Source organism: Atractosteus spatula, chromosome 9 (genome assembly GCF_055471065.1).
Source record: "Atractosteus spatula isolate fAtrSpa1 chromosome 9, fAtrSpa1.hap1, whole genome shotgun sequence".
In the NCBI taxonomy this organism is placed as follows: Eukaryota; Metazoa; Chordata; class Actinopteri; order Semionotiformes; family Lepisosteidae; genus Atractosteus; species Atractosteus spatula.
The window spans coordinates 23,194,115-23,207,441 of record NC_142714.1 but is presented as its reverse complement, the minus strand read 5'-3'; positions in this window follow the sequence as shown (position 1 = coordinate 23,207,441).

The following is a 13,327-nucleotide window of genomic DNA, read 5'->3' as shown; positions in this document are numbered from 1 at the left end:
TAAACCTATTACTTGTTCCAGAGAAAAAAGTAGTCTGTGTAGAATTTGTTGGAGACCTTTGTCCAGATGTTGACCAATGAAGGCAATGATGACATGCAAAATGTAATTTATCTATATTTACTGTAGACCTATGAAGGTACTATTAAGCTTTACATTAAACTTAACCTCTTTTCTGATCTGGCATGGAAACAAACAAGGTAGGGATCATTTTAAAACAGTACAAACCATAAAACAAGCCTCACCTTACAAATAATGTTTGCTCAGGTAATTTTAAAAGATTATAGATATAAAATAATTCCCTTCTGCAAATATGATACAGCTTGGGAGCCAATCACCAGGTATTAACTTGAAAACAACATGCTTTCAAAGACCTTGTAAAAGAACAAATTGTACTATTCGTTAAATGTGCTTGCAAAACAAAATTTAAATGCCATTTTCATTTATTGTACCTGTAACTTCACTTATTATATTCTCTGTATCCTCGTGTTCACTTTATTCAGCCTAGTTTAATATCTTCTATGACACCCATCTGTAATATCAGCAAGAGCTGCTCTAAAAAAGTCAAAAAAAGGTAAAATAGCAACAAACAACAATAACAGCTTCTCAAAACACACATCTTCAATCCACGAGGAAGTGGATTTCAGTAACCCGATACTGAATTGTACAGCTTCAGTTAGCACCTTAATTTCATTTCCGGGTGTGTGAATTCGTGATCTGAGCAACAGCAATTTTTTTTGTGTGGTTTAGATTATACCAAATCAGATCTGACACACGAACAACCACATGGCACAAGAGTCAAAACACTCAAGTAGAAATAAAAATATAATTCATAACACATCAAATGCGATCTTGAGGACAACAGACCTGTTAGTCACATTGACCTCATTCATTCTGTCAACACAAGCACTTTATTTCTGCATCTATCTACTTTACAATGTAATTTGACCAGCTCTACGATGGTTTGTGCATGTTCCAAAGTCATCTACTTTGGTTCATACAGACCTTTTTTGTTGTCGTGGTCTCCAATATTTTTTCCTTTTTTTTCCCATTTCTTTAATTAATCCCCTTGGAAGCTGCAGGCCTGCGGGTCATTGAGAGGCTATGAGAGTGAGCAGCCCTTGCAAAAGCCTTTAAATAAACAAGCACGAGAGCAGCCCAGGGATCTAGAGAGGCTGGTTTGCAATAGACACCACCATCACTCTGCTGTGTTTAGATTAGAGCAGTCTCTCTGGTTGATGTCCACACACATTCCTGTCACCACCCTTTAAAAGCCAATGACAGTCCTGAACAAGACATGATGACATGACATGTTGCCACCTAAAATTACTAATCTACTCCTCCAAGAAGGAAGTATTTTTAGCCTGTTCCTAAAAACCCTTTGGCTGAACAAGGTGTGGGCTTCACAGCTTGTCAGCAGGGTTATTTGCTCAAAGGCTCCAAGCTCTGCCTGATTCCTTACTGTGAAATATGGCCCTACAATCCATACATCATCCCTGCTTGACAGCCATGGATTTAGCAATGGCCTTAGTGTGCATTAACTAGACCTGAGGCAAGCTGTTCCTATTTCATCTTCAACCAGATTCCACCATTTTTTATTAACCATTCTCACCTATTCTCCTCCTGGGCTTGTGAAAGAAGAGGTTACTCTAAATTCTGGCCTGTGCTGCGCATTCAGTTCTCGCAGTTGTTTAAAATAGATAGCTGAAGTCTCTCAGCCAGTGATAATATATTCCCATTCTTTCCGATATTGTTTCTTTATATCACCAACAACATCTTTAGAAGTTGTGTGTTGCAATTTTACTTTTCCCCCACTTTGTGTATCAGATTTAGTTTTTCATAAGGTTTCTCACTTTTAGAAAGATTGCAGACATCTTTCTTTTATGTGTACTCCTCTTCAAAACAAAGGTGGGCTCTAAAGAAAGATTATTATGTTTTTCTATGGTTTACTCTGGTTCTACAATACCCTTGCTGGCATTTACAATACTGAGTCACGGTGGTATGGAACCATGATCCAACATGGTCTTAGCAACATTTCTGTATATTATAAACATTTCAGAGCAATTGTTATTAAAGTCAGTCAATATCATGAGCTTTCCATGATACAGCCTGACAAAGAATAGTGAAGTCATGTTAGGGAACAGGGAAAAAATTGGTAAACTCATAGTACAAGTGCTGAAACAGCATGATAAATTCACACTGTGAACTTTCATATGGGGACTTTGAAGGTTGGACTGTGTTGGTATGTAGTTTTTGACATGAGCTAAGACATGATAAAAGGCAGAATCTAAATTCTGGTCTTTGAGGTCATTACAACAGTAAAAGCAACAACGAAGATGTGACATGAAGATCTATACACAGGTAATTTAAAAGGTATCATGGAAAATTAACTTAAGGCCAAAATATGTGACTGCTTTTTTGTAAATGTAAATTGAATGTTTAACATTTACCAACAGAAATAGAAAGGTCATTCCATTTCCTATCAGGGTCATACCCGTATTAATTCTTTTCAGTTTGTTTTTTTTTCCAGTTTCCAGTGTGGGCACTAAAGGGTTAAACTGAGCTTGTCTGTACTAGCATCATACACAGAAAAAAAGCACCCTCCATTTTTTCAGTTCTCCGAATCTCGCCTCTGCTGTGTTTTCGAGATGTTCACGGCGGCCTTTTTCAAGTGACGCCACTGTCTCCAGCTCACCTCCTCACCGGCTCGCACATAGGAGCCCTAAGTGGGTGAATCGAGAAGTAGGCGCTTGAACATTCAGCAAATCTTCTGTACATCATGACCCACTTTTGCACTCAATGTCATGTGGCAACGAGGCACGTTTTTCAGCTTTCTCATTGTGGTTGCGCCGCTGATCCTAATCTGGGCCAAAAGCCCCAGTTCTGATGCATATTATGTTGTTGTCAACGTATTGTCGTTATTCTGTTTGCTGAGAAAGAACAACTGCAAAATGACATTCTGTGCCTACATGTAGCCCTTTACTAAATTAATCAATAAAGGGACCAAGACAGAGATGAATGTGTCACACTAGTTGGCCAAGAAGATATCAGTAGCAAATCTACACTAAATATTTAAATAAAGCAAATTGTCTTTTCCAGATATTGCTGAAAGCAATACTATATACATTTATGATGTACATTTCTCATATTTTGAACAGTGTTTGCAGATTGTGCATTTAAGAGTGCTACTGACCATTCACTGGTGTAGCACTTAAGTCACAGAGAAGCCACAATTTGATTCACTTGCTCTTGACACTGCCATGTTATCTGATGTTTTTAAGACTCCTTTTCACAATTCTTCACCACTGCAAAAAACAAAGAACAATTGCCACAAGTGTCTCTGAATTATTTCCCTGTCAATTAAAAGCTTTGTCATCCATCAAAAGGAATGAACACATTGCTAACACATACCCTTCTACCTTACCTGCATGACTAACACTGCACTGTAAATGTCATCATAAAAACCATCACAAAAACTGTGATGCACCAAGACGTATCTTGTAAAATGATAAACTTTAAAATAAAGAGTGTTGTTTGGAACATGAATATCTTCCTTCAGCGGTGCTTATAACACTCCACAATAAACATCTGTGCATCACATTTTGCTCAAAAAGAAAAAAATAAGAATGAGACAGTAGAAAACTAACTGAAAAATGTGTATATTAGAGCCAATGCAGTGGTTCTAGTTTGTACACCTGGGCAATTTTGTTAAGTTCTACTTCACATGAAGACCACTGGATAGAATACCATTGGAACAGGCCTCTTAATAATGAAATAGTTACTGGAAGAAATATTACTTCTCATTCTAAATGGATTATTAAGAGTTATTTTTACTTTGCCTCCGTCCTTGAAAAACAAAATATGCATTTAATGTAATGGTTTTCTGTCTAATAAATAATTTCAATAGAGACATAAATAATTAAATAACGAACAATAAATCATAACAAATACCAAAAGAAATAGGACTATGGTGCTTTTGATGGCCACCACTCCATTTTGTGGTTATAACTTAGGACTCTGAGAGATTTTTATAACAAACGTAGATGGCTCACAGGGTACAGACAAGGGGGCAATGTGTGGGCTTCCAAGTAATTTTCCTTTGAAAAATAAGATTACAGCAGTGTATAACAGGAAATGATGTAATTTTCTCTCCCAGCTATATACAGATCGGGCAAGTGAGAGTGTACAGTGAACACCATTGGGGTTAGAATAATACAAAAGAAACAAATGGAAAGAAATTGGAAGTGCGTTTAAAACTGAGAACAGGATTCACTTTATTACAACAAAGGGTTCTGGGAGTCTGGAGCAATTTACTCAGCCATGTCTCGCAGTGCACCTAACTTTTTTGTATGTTTTCAAGTTTAATTCTTCTTTATTAAGTGTCAACATTCCAAATGCGTATTTGTCCCATGTTGGAAAGGGAATGGTAAATTGCTTTTTAGTGTTAGAATGTAGTTGTAAAAAAGGGGGAAAAGCCATTGAAAGGAATGAAGCATTTTATTAGAAACTTTTTGTTAATATACTCTCATATGGAACATGTGTTGCTTAGCATTTCTTCCTTAGCTTTATAGCCATTACACTAAAAAGCATAACCAATTGCAGTAAATACACATAAACATCTTTTTGTTTGTCCAAAGTGAGGCTTGCTTCTGACTGACATGGTGCTTTTGGCAAAGCTTATTGAAGAAAAAAAGAGATTTATAGACTTAAAATCCTCAGAGGTGAGACACAAAGTGAAACAAGTTTCTCCAAGAAGACACAATTCCAAAAGCACCTGTCCTTCAGAATTTCACAATAAAGGGGAGTATGCATAAAGAGGCTAAAGCAAGCTAAAGCAAAAACCTGCTGTGTTTTCTGACAGGTTGTGACTGAAGAGTCATGTTATGCTTTTTGAAAACATGGAGGACAAGTCTGCAAATGTAGTGTTCCTAGCTAAGAGGTCATTCAATGTAAAATGCTGTTTAGCATTCTGTAGCGCTCTGATTATTGGATTTATCTGTGCGTTTTATTGTAGTTGAGACGTCACACTGTCAAACTCCCCCACAAAGTGTCACACATACTATAAGATGAGATAAGATATTATAGAATATACAGTAATGTTATATTATATATATATATTATATTATATTATATAACGTTTTCTCAGTCCTCCCTCCCTCTTCAGACCCTGAACACGAGTGAGGTCTATATTATGATCGGATAAGAAACACACAAACAGCTACGTGTGTGACAGTGTTACAGTATGTAGAAAACAACACTTTGACTCATTGGTTCCTGACTCAAACAAAACCTTTTCTGAAAGTGCAACTATATTCTCTCACTCCTGCCAATCCACAAGCAGAATGACCGTGCTCAGAATTTATCTTTTGTATCATATCATATTCTGTACTGAAAGAGGAAAATATTTTATTGCAAAATTTGGTTTCTACTGTAATTCATCTTCACTCAAGTCCACAGGAGGATTTTCTGGGAATGTCTAAATTCCTGGTTTAAGATCACAAAACTCCCACTTGAGGAACTACATTATGGGCCATTAGATAACCTTGTGCTTCGTACAAACAGTGCAAACCTTAAAAACACAGCTCCCCAGGCTGCAAGAGAAGAAAGTTGGTTGTAAAGGTCTGGAAATCACCTAACGTCCCCCGCAGAAGGGAAAATTCACTTGCTTCATTCTAGAGATACAAATCAAACTTTTACTGAGAGATGACGTTTGAAAACCACAACCACTGCTTTATTTATTTAAATGTTAGATTTTTTCAATGTTTCTAAAAAGTCTTCAATGGGTTTACATCTTCAGTGATAGGACTCTCCATTCAACTCTCTTCCTTGAACTTAAAATTTTCTTAAACAGGGCTTGAAAATGACAATCACAACATGTCAGGTACACATAAGATTATAAGAATAGTTACACACAAAGAATATAAAAATGGTTACAAATGAGAGAAAGCCATTTGGCACATCTAGCCCGTTTGATAGCTAACTGATCTGAGGATTTCATCCAGACATTTCTTGAAGAAACCAGGGTACCAGCTTCTACATGGCTTAGTAGCTTGTTCCAGATTCCCATAAGCCTTTGGGTAAAGAGGTGTCTCTTGTTTCCTGTTTTAAATGCATTTAGGCCTAATTTTCACTTATGTCCTCCGGTTCATGTTTCACTGTTCATTCTGAGGAAATCCTCTAGGTTCACTTTGCCAGTGCCTTTGATAATTTTGAATAGTTGCCTCAGGTCCCCTTGCAATCTTCTTCATTCAAGATGAAAAAGGTTCTGTTTCTTCTGCCTATTAGTGTATGACATTCACCTAAACTACAGAATATATCTGGTTGCTCTTCTGGAGATACAAATACTTTACACCACCATTTGTAGGACTGATCCCAATATTTGAACCTACAACCCTCCTATTCTAAGTCTAAAGTACTGATGACTCCTCCACACTGTATCTATTGCTACTGTTTCTTAGTTCAAGTTCATTGAATGCGAAAAGTTCTTAAAAGTTATTATTTTTTTAAGATTAAAACATTATTAGAACACCACACACAACACTAATAAATATTACAATAATAGTAACTTTTATGTTACGTGAAGCTGGCCTACCAGGAAGAATTGTTGCAGAGAAACCATTGTTAAGTGCAGAATAAGAGGAAGAGACTTGCCTGGGCCAAAAAATACAGAAATTGGACCTTTGAGCCAGCTTCAGGCAACCTCCTCTGAACATTTGATGTTGAAACACCTGTACTTCTAGTTGCATTGAGCGCAGCTTGTATTTCAGGGACAGTTAGTCGCCAGTTTCACAGACTTCTGACTCTAATGAACATATTCTCTGGTTCTGAGGTCACCTTTGGCCTGCCTGAACGTTTTGGGTCTTCATGAGTACCAGTTTCTTCATATCATTTGATAGTCTTGGCCACAGCAGTTACTGACACTTGCAAAGTTCTTGCAATTTGTCTTAAAGATTGGCCTTCATTTCTTAAAGTAATTATAGACTTTCCTTTTTCCTTGTTTACTGAGCAAATTGTGCCAAGTTCATTCAGGAATTATAAACCTTTGCCCATGCTCCCTATATTTATAGTAATCGTGGACCCTCACCTGTTTACCAATAATTGGTGACAAAAGGTAAATGAGGTAATGTGCTAGTTAACTGTGAGAACATCTAACAAAGACAGTTTTAAACTTCTTTTAATGTTCTGACACCACGTTATACAAATTTCTGACTTTTAACTAACCTGGGCTTCAGATTGAAATTTGCTTGCCTTGGGTGTTCATTTTATTGAAAATGAAAAATTAACATTTTCGATGCAGTTCATTTAAGATTATAAGTACACATATCATCTAATTAAATATTAAGTGTTTATACTGTTTAAAGCACAGATAATCATGAAAAAACAGGTTTCAAGCAGGTGTCCTCAAATTTTTTGACTGGGACTGTACCTGTATATCCTTGGACTGTGGGAGGAAACCAGAAACACCTGGAGAAAACACCTGGAAAAAACCTACTGTATATGAACAAATGGGAGAACTTCACATAGACCGCCCCCTAAGAACTGACCCCAGGGACTCAGCATTGTGAGGCAGCAATGCTCACCACTGCATCACCATGACACCCTGCACACTTCTTATGTTGTGGGGAAAAACATATTGAGCACCAAGCAGAAATTCTACAGAGAAACACTATATTTTTATACCTAAAGGGGGACCAAACTATTTCATACATGGTTTGTGCTTGTAGGATAGACCTCAGCTAGATAATCGTGAGTCACATCCACTGTGTGAAACTGGATCACGTTTTCGAAAAGGGAAGAAGCAGCTGTTTCAGCAATTGGCTTTAGCATTTTGGTTATCTTAAGCCAGTATTCTGTGACACTTTCTCACAATAAAATGCTCACGGCATTACGAGAGAGAAGACTTTACTTAAAGAGCACCCACAAATGGCCTAGATCAAGAAATGATACTACACCCTGTCTGACATTTAGTAAGGAAAGAATAACACCAGAGTTACATGAAGGTCAGACCTCGCAATGCAAATAGAAAATAAAGACATGACTATCTTGTCGAAAGACCTGCTTTTTTTATAGTAGTATTGAAAGGAAGGGCAAACTATACAATTCTGTTGCACTTCTTTCCTTTAAAATCTCTAGTTTCAGTTTAATAATTCTAACCCCTAGTTGGTTTAAAAAGCAGATCCAGTATCACTTATAATATCAATCATATTAAATAAATATGTAACCAATCAAAATGAGCACAAACTTGGGATTGCAGGGTCGTCTAAAGGTGAATGTTTGAGGTGAAAGCTCAGGTGTTTTGGCTGCCTACTGAAAAAAAAATTAAATTCTCAACAAAAATGACAATTAGAACAAGCACAATAAAATGACAGCATTAGGATTCAAAATTTATGATGCACACCAAGGCTAAAAACAATTTCCATTTCTATCCAAAAGCATAAAAAACTTTTATAATTTTTATAGCTATTCAAAATAGTGAAAGGTAATGATAATGTTAACCCTAAATCAATTACACTTATTAACTAGGATCTAAGCTAGTATTCAAAGTGGAAACTAATTCCCTGGGGTCCTTCAGGGAACTGTCTATATACTGGCTGTATATTGGATCAAAAGCTGCTAATATTAAAACAACAGGTCAAATCCCAGATTTAGAGCTAGCCTGTTAATTGGAAAAACCTGTAGAGTGACGCACACCTGATCTAATTGAGCAGCTAGCACTCAGAGGAAGTGAAATTCCATATGAGGGAAAGGAGTTGTAGGTATAGGCTCCTCTGGGCTAAATTAAGGGGCTTATGGGAACAGCTGGTGAAGAAAAGGGATTCTGTTAGTAGGTGAGCTGTAGTGGGAAGAGGAGAAGAGTGAATGTGGGGATTTTTCTAATAATGGATTGGACTAGGTTATAGGCCCAGAGGACTTGGTGAGCTAGGGAGAAAAGAAAACATACCTTAGATGTCAGCTCAATAGGGATATAGTGCATTGTAAAGGAACATGGTGGGTCATCTGAATTAGGATTGCCTGGATACATCAGCACCCGGAGGAGTGGGGCAGCACTTTGAAAGGTAGCAGTGTACCAACTCCTCATAGCTGAGAGAGGACTCTAGGTGGAGCAGGTTGAGTCCTGAGTATTCCCTGTGCCTTACAATCAGCAGACAGGCACTCTTGGAGTGAGATGAGAGAGAAGGAGTACACCTGTCTCCCTGGGAGAGCAATATCCCTGGCCAAACAGGATCAGCTGGGAAAGGTTTATAGCTTTTAGTGAAGATTTCTTGTTTTGGGAAGAGCTGAGTTGAAGTGTTAAAGTGATTAGAGAAGACTGAAAATGTGGTGTCATGAAACTAAATGCCTTTATTACTCTAGTGATGACTGAAGACTGAAGAGTTAGAAGACTAGTGAGTAGAGTCAAGTGAAGAGACACCTAGAAGGAGCAGGATTGTGTCGTCTTCCCCAAGAAGCATTAGACAAAAGCCACCACTGTTCATTTTCACAGAAAACCTATAAAGGTTTCACTGCCAACACTATTATCATCCCATCAAAACCTACAAAATAATCAGTTTCTCTAAACACAGATTCAATCTATTTTTTCTCTGTCAGAACAATAGAAAGTGACATTAAATGAAGAAAAATGTAAAGAAAGAAACAAGGATCAGATAGGATCCTAGGAGGGGTTCGTCAGACCATTTAAAACATTAAAATCTAAGGCAGCAAGGCTGGTAGTGTCAGGATGATCTATCATGGGGCCCTTGTCAGCTTTTCTAATGTAATCCACTACATAAACTAACCTAAAACACACATCTTATTTTAAACTAAATCATAATCTAAACTTTTGGACATAAAAAATAATAAAATACACTAAACACATTTAGAGGTCCAGGTGTTGGTTTAGGTTTCAAAGCCAATTATAAGATTATCACTGCGTCTGCACTCAGATTAAATCAACTCTATGAAGTTTATGGTCAAAAGGCTTCCAAAATGCACGCATCCTGACGCACTGTACAGAAAGGCCTGACCTGTGAATCATCCTCTCCATAACACACTGAAGGGTTCAATATTAGTACACCGACAGTGGAGAGTACAGTGTGGCTCTGATTCAGAGGCTCAGCCCACAGAGTGGCTGTGATTCACAACAGGTGAGAGTGTCACGGGTACGAAATGTGTTTGAGGGAGGCACTTTCCACTCACCTTCATCAGAAAGAGAGAACGCAGTGAACCACAATGCTAGCACACAAACATAGGGAGCATGTGCGCGTTTGGGTCTGTGTGCGTGCCCTGCAATGAAGTGGCATCCTTGTGGCCAGTGCTTTCTGGGATAGGCTCAGGCTTCCTGGTGACACTGAATTAAATGAAGCTGTTAGAAAATGGTTGGATGGATGGCTGCCAATGCTTAATTGCCCTGAGGATTTCGTCTCGCTGTTTCTTGAATGAAGCAAGTTCTTAAGACACTTCCAGTACAATTTGGGCATTAAAGAGTCTAGACTTTACAACAGCAAGAAAGGTTTGTGACACTAAGATTTTTACAGCTTAAGAGGCAGACCTAAAGAATAATTGTGGACCCCCTGAGAAATCCTGGCACTACAGTGGAAACCAGGCTGAAAAGTCTGGCAAAGACGTCTTTGCACAGCTCTACTGCCAATCCATCACATTTCCTCCTGTTTAGTCTTCAGAAACCTTTTGAGAAGCGATTATTCTTTAAAATGCTGTGTTGCATGCCTGAACACAAATAACAAGCGATTAACAAATCTTAAATGAAACAAGAGCAAATGGGGCCAAAGAGCAGGTGCAGGTAGAGATGTATAAAGAGATGTGTGAGACATCTCTTTATACAAATAGTTGTGTTTCTGGAGGGAAAAAAGACAATCTGGTGTTTAAAAATCTATGGGATTTTCCAAGGAACCTCTCATTAAAACTCTTGAATAAATAAGCGCCTAACAGCAAACAACAAATGAGCAAACTGAAGCACATGGTTTCCCTTTGTAAGTAAACTGGTTTATCTGTTTATATAAAAACATTCAAAAGGTTATTGAGGAAGTTCAGAGTTCTATAATAATGCTGTTTCTCCAGACTGAAAACAGAGAAGGTCGATTATTCTTCTTTGCTATACTGTTTTATTTATATTATCGGTAATTTACAGCTAGATAATAATGGAGTCTGAATATACTGAATGTGTACATTTAAAATCAAGTGTCACGCTGTCTGCAAGGTTTTGATCCAATTAAAACAAAGCATATTGCTAAAAGGATGTTGAAATGACATTGATCATCAAAAACTACTGTATATACTGTACATCTGCATCTGGTTGTCCAAGCACACTCAATAGCAGCTACCAGACTGTTGAAACAGCTTCTGCCTCTGGTGTTGCATCAGTGTAAAGGCTAAGATACTCATCAAATGAGAAATGCAAATGACAACCTACACCACTGAAGCACACAAAAGGGGCAGGAGAGATTCCTGTAAAAGCCCAATTTGATAATAAAGCACTTCTCACCGGGTGCAGAGACATGACTTCATTCTCTGCTGTCTGAGCTTGATCTCCATCAATCTTGACATGCAAACAGCTTCCATTCAGGACTGCCCCTCTCACACACACTCATTTCACAGAAAACAAATAACAGCAGCATTTTATATTCAGCCTGCGCAGTGCCCTTTAATTCCACTGTGATACATATAATTTAAGTGCTCAAACAGCAATAACAAGACTAGGATCCTAGTTTAGAGCAAAGAAACAATTGCACTTTGTGAATGCTGGACCTATTGTACAAATTAGAGTAGTGACAAACATTGTTTCTTTCATGCTTCATTTTTTGAATATATCCATAACCTTTAAGCAATGGAGTTTCCTATTAAACCTGAGGTGGAAGCTGTGAATGAACCTCAAATGATGACCCATTTATCATCTTAAATAAATCCACTTGTAAAACAACTGATTTGTTGTAAAATCCATACATTCCCAGTATAATGTGCTTTCTTAATTTAATAATGATCAAATTGTGAGCGACTTACCCACTCCACAATAAATAACCAAGATGGGTGGTTATACCCACAGCAAAATCTGGATCCTTGATATCTAAGGATTGTGGCAAGATTGCTTCAGCTAGTTTTTCTACTAACACAAAACTGCACTGCAGGAATGCGGACCATTGAATACAAGCTTAATGATTACATATAAGTCAAGAAGGCACAAATACAGACAAGAAATGCATTTGAGTGCCTGATTAAAAATCATGTTAGATTGAAAACTATTATAACATTGCAGTACAGGATATATTTTGGCTGTGATGTGGAGCAAGTTATATTCAAGGATGTTAGTTTTGGTTGTATGCAAAAGAAGGTTTATGCTAAATAATAACAAGAAATAAAATAATAATAATAAGTAAAAACATTGATACTGTAGATGTCTAGTTTTGGAATTAAACTAAGTACAGTACCATTATAGCATAGCATTATAGTGTCACTTTTACAGTAGTTCATATGACTATATGAGTTTTTTTCACCAGCAGCATGTTTAGCCTTTTTGTTGCTGCTTAAGGACTTGGAGCTCTAAAGATTCCTCATCTGGAGCTCAAACAGACTTAAGCGCTTCTTCAGGAATCTCTTTCCACTAATGAACATCCGCTGTAATGTACTATTTATGCAGTGACATATGAAGAATTGCATCACTCTTGTTATAGAACATTTTGCAATCAGTTGAGTCATCTCATCCTAAGCCCTCTCCCTGAACAAACACCTTGAACTGTGCATTGAACTAGGCCTGCCTAACTAAACAATCTCTTCTGTAAGGCCAATTGAGTGATTGCAGCTGAAGCTATTGAAAACGCCAGCCCTAAAATGAGACAAATTAAAGAACGCTGTGAAATGATGTCAGTATAGGTGGCTAGGGACTGCCCCATTCTCCGACAACTCAACAAGAACAGCAAATTCACCATCATCTGCAGTTTCCCATTACTGTGTTCCATAACAAATGCCTATCCAGTTGTGACTTTTCTAATTGGCAGGTACCTCACAATGATGATTGCAAAGAAATGAGGAGAATGACATCAGTGTCCCACAGTGTGCTGAAGCTTTTGTTTAAGTAGATGTCAAGACGGAACAAAGAGAAAGGGCTTCCAAGCTATTACAATGTCATTTGTTCAATATGTTCAAAACATTACAGAACAGCACTTGATGATTATTGTACCAATACAATGTCTTCTGTAAGTAGTACATTCTAGAACGTGATGTACAGTACAGTACACCTAAATCCCACTTTAGGAGTAATTAATTTTCATTACTTCCTGTAAAGAAGCACAAAAAGAACATTCCTTCAAGGAAGTATAAGAAACAACAGGGCAAAAGAGGA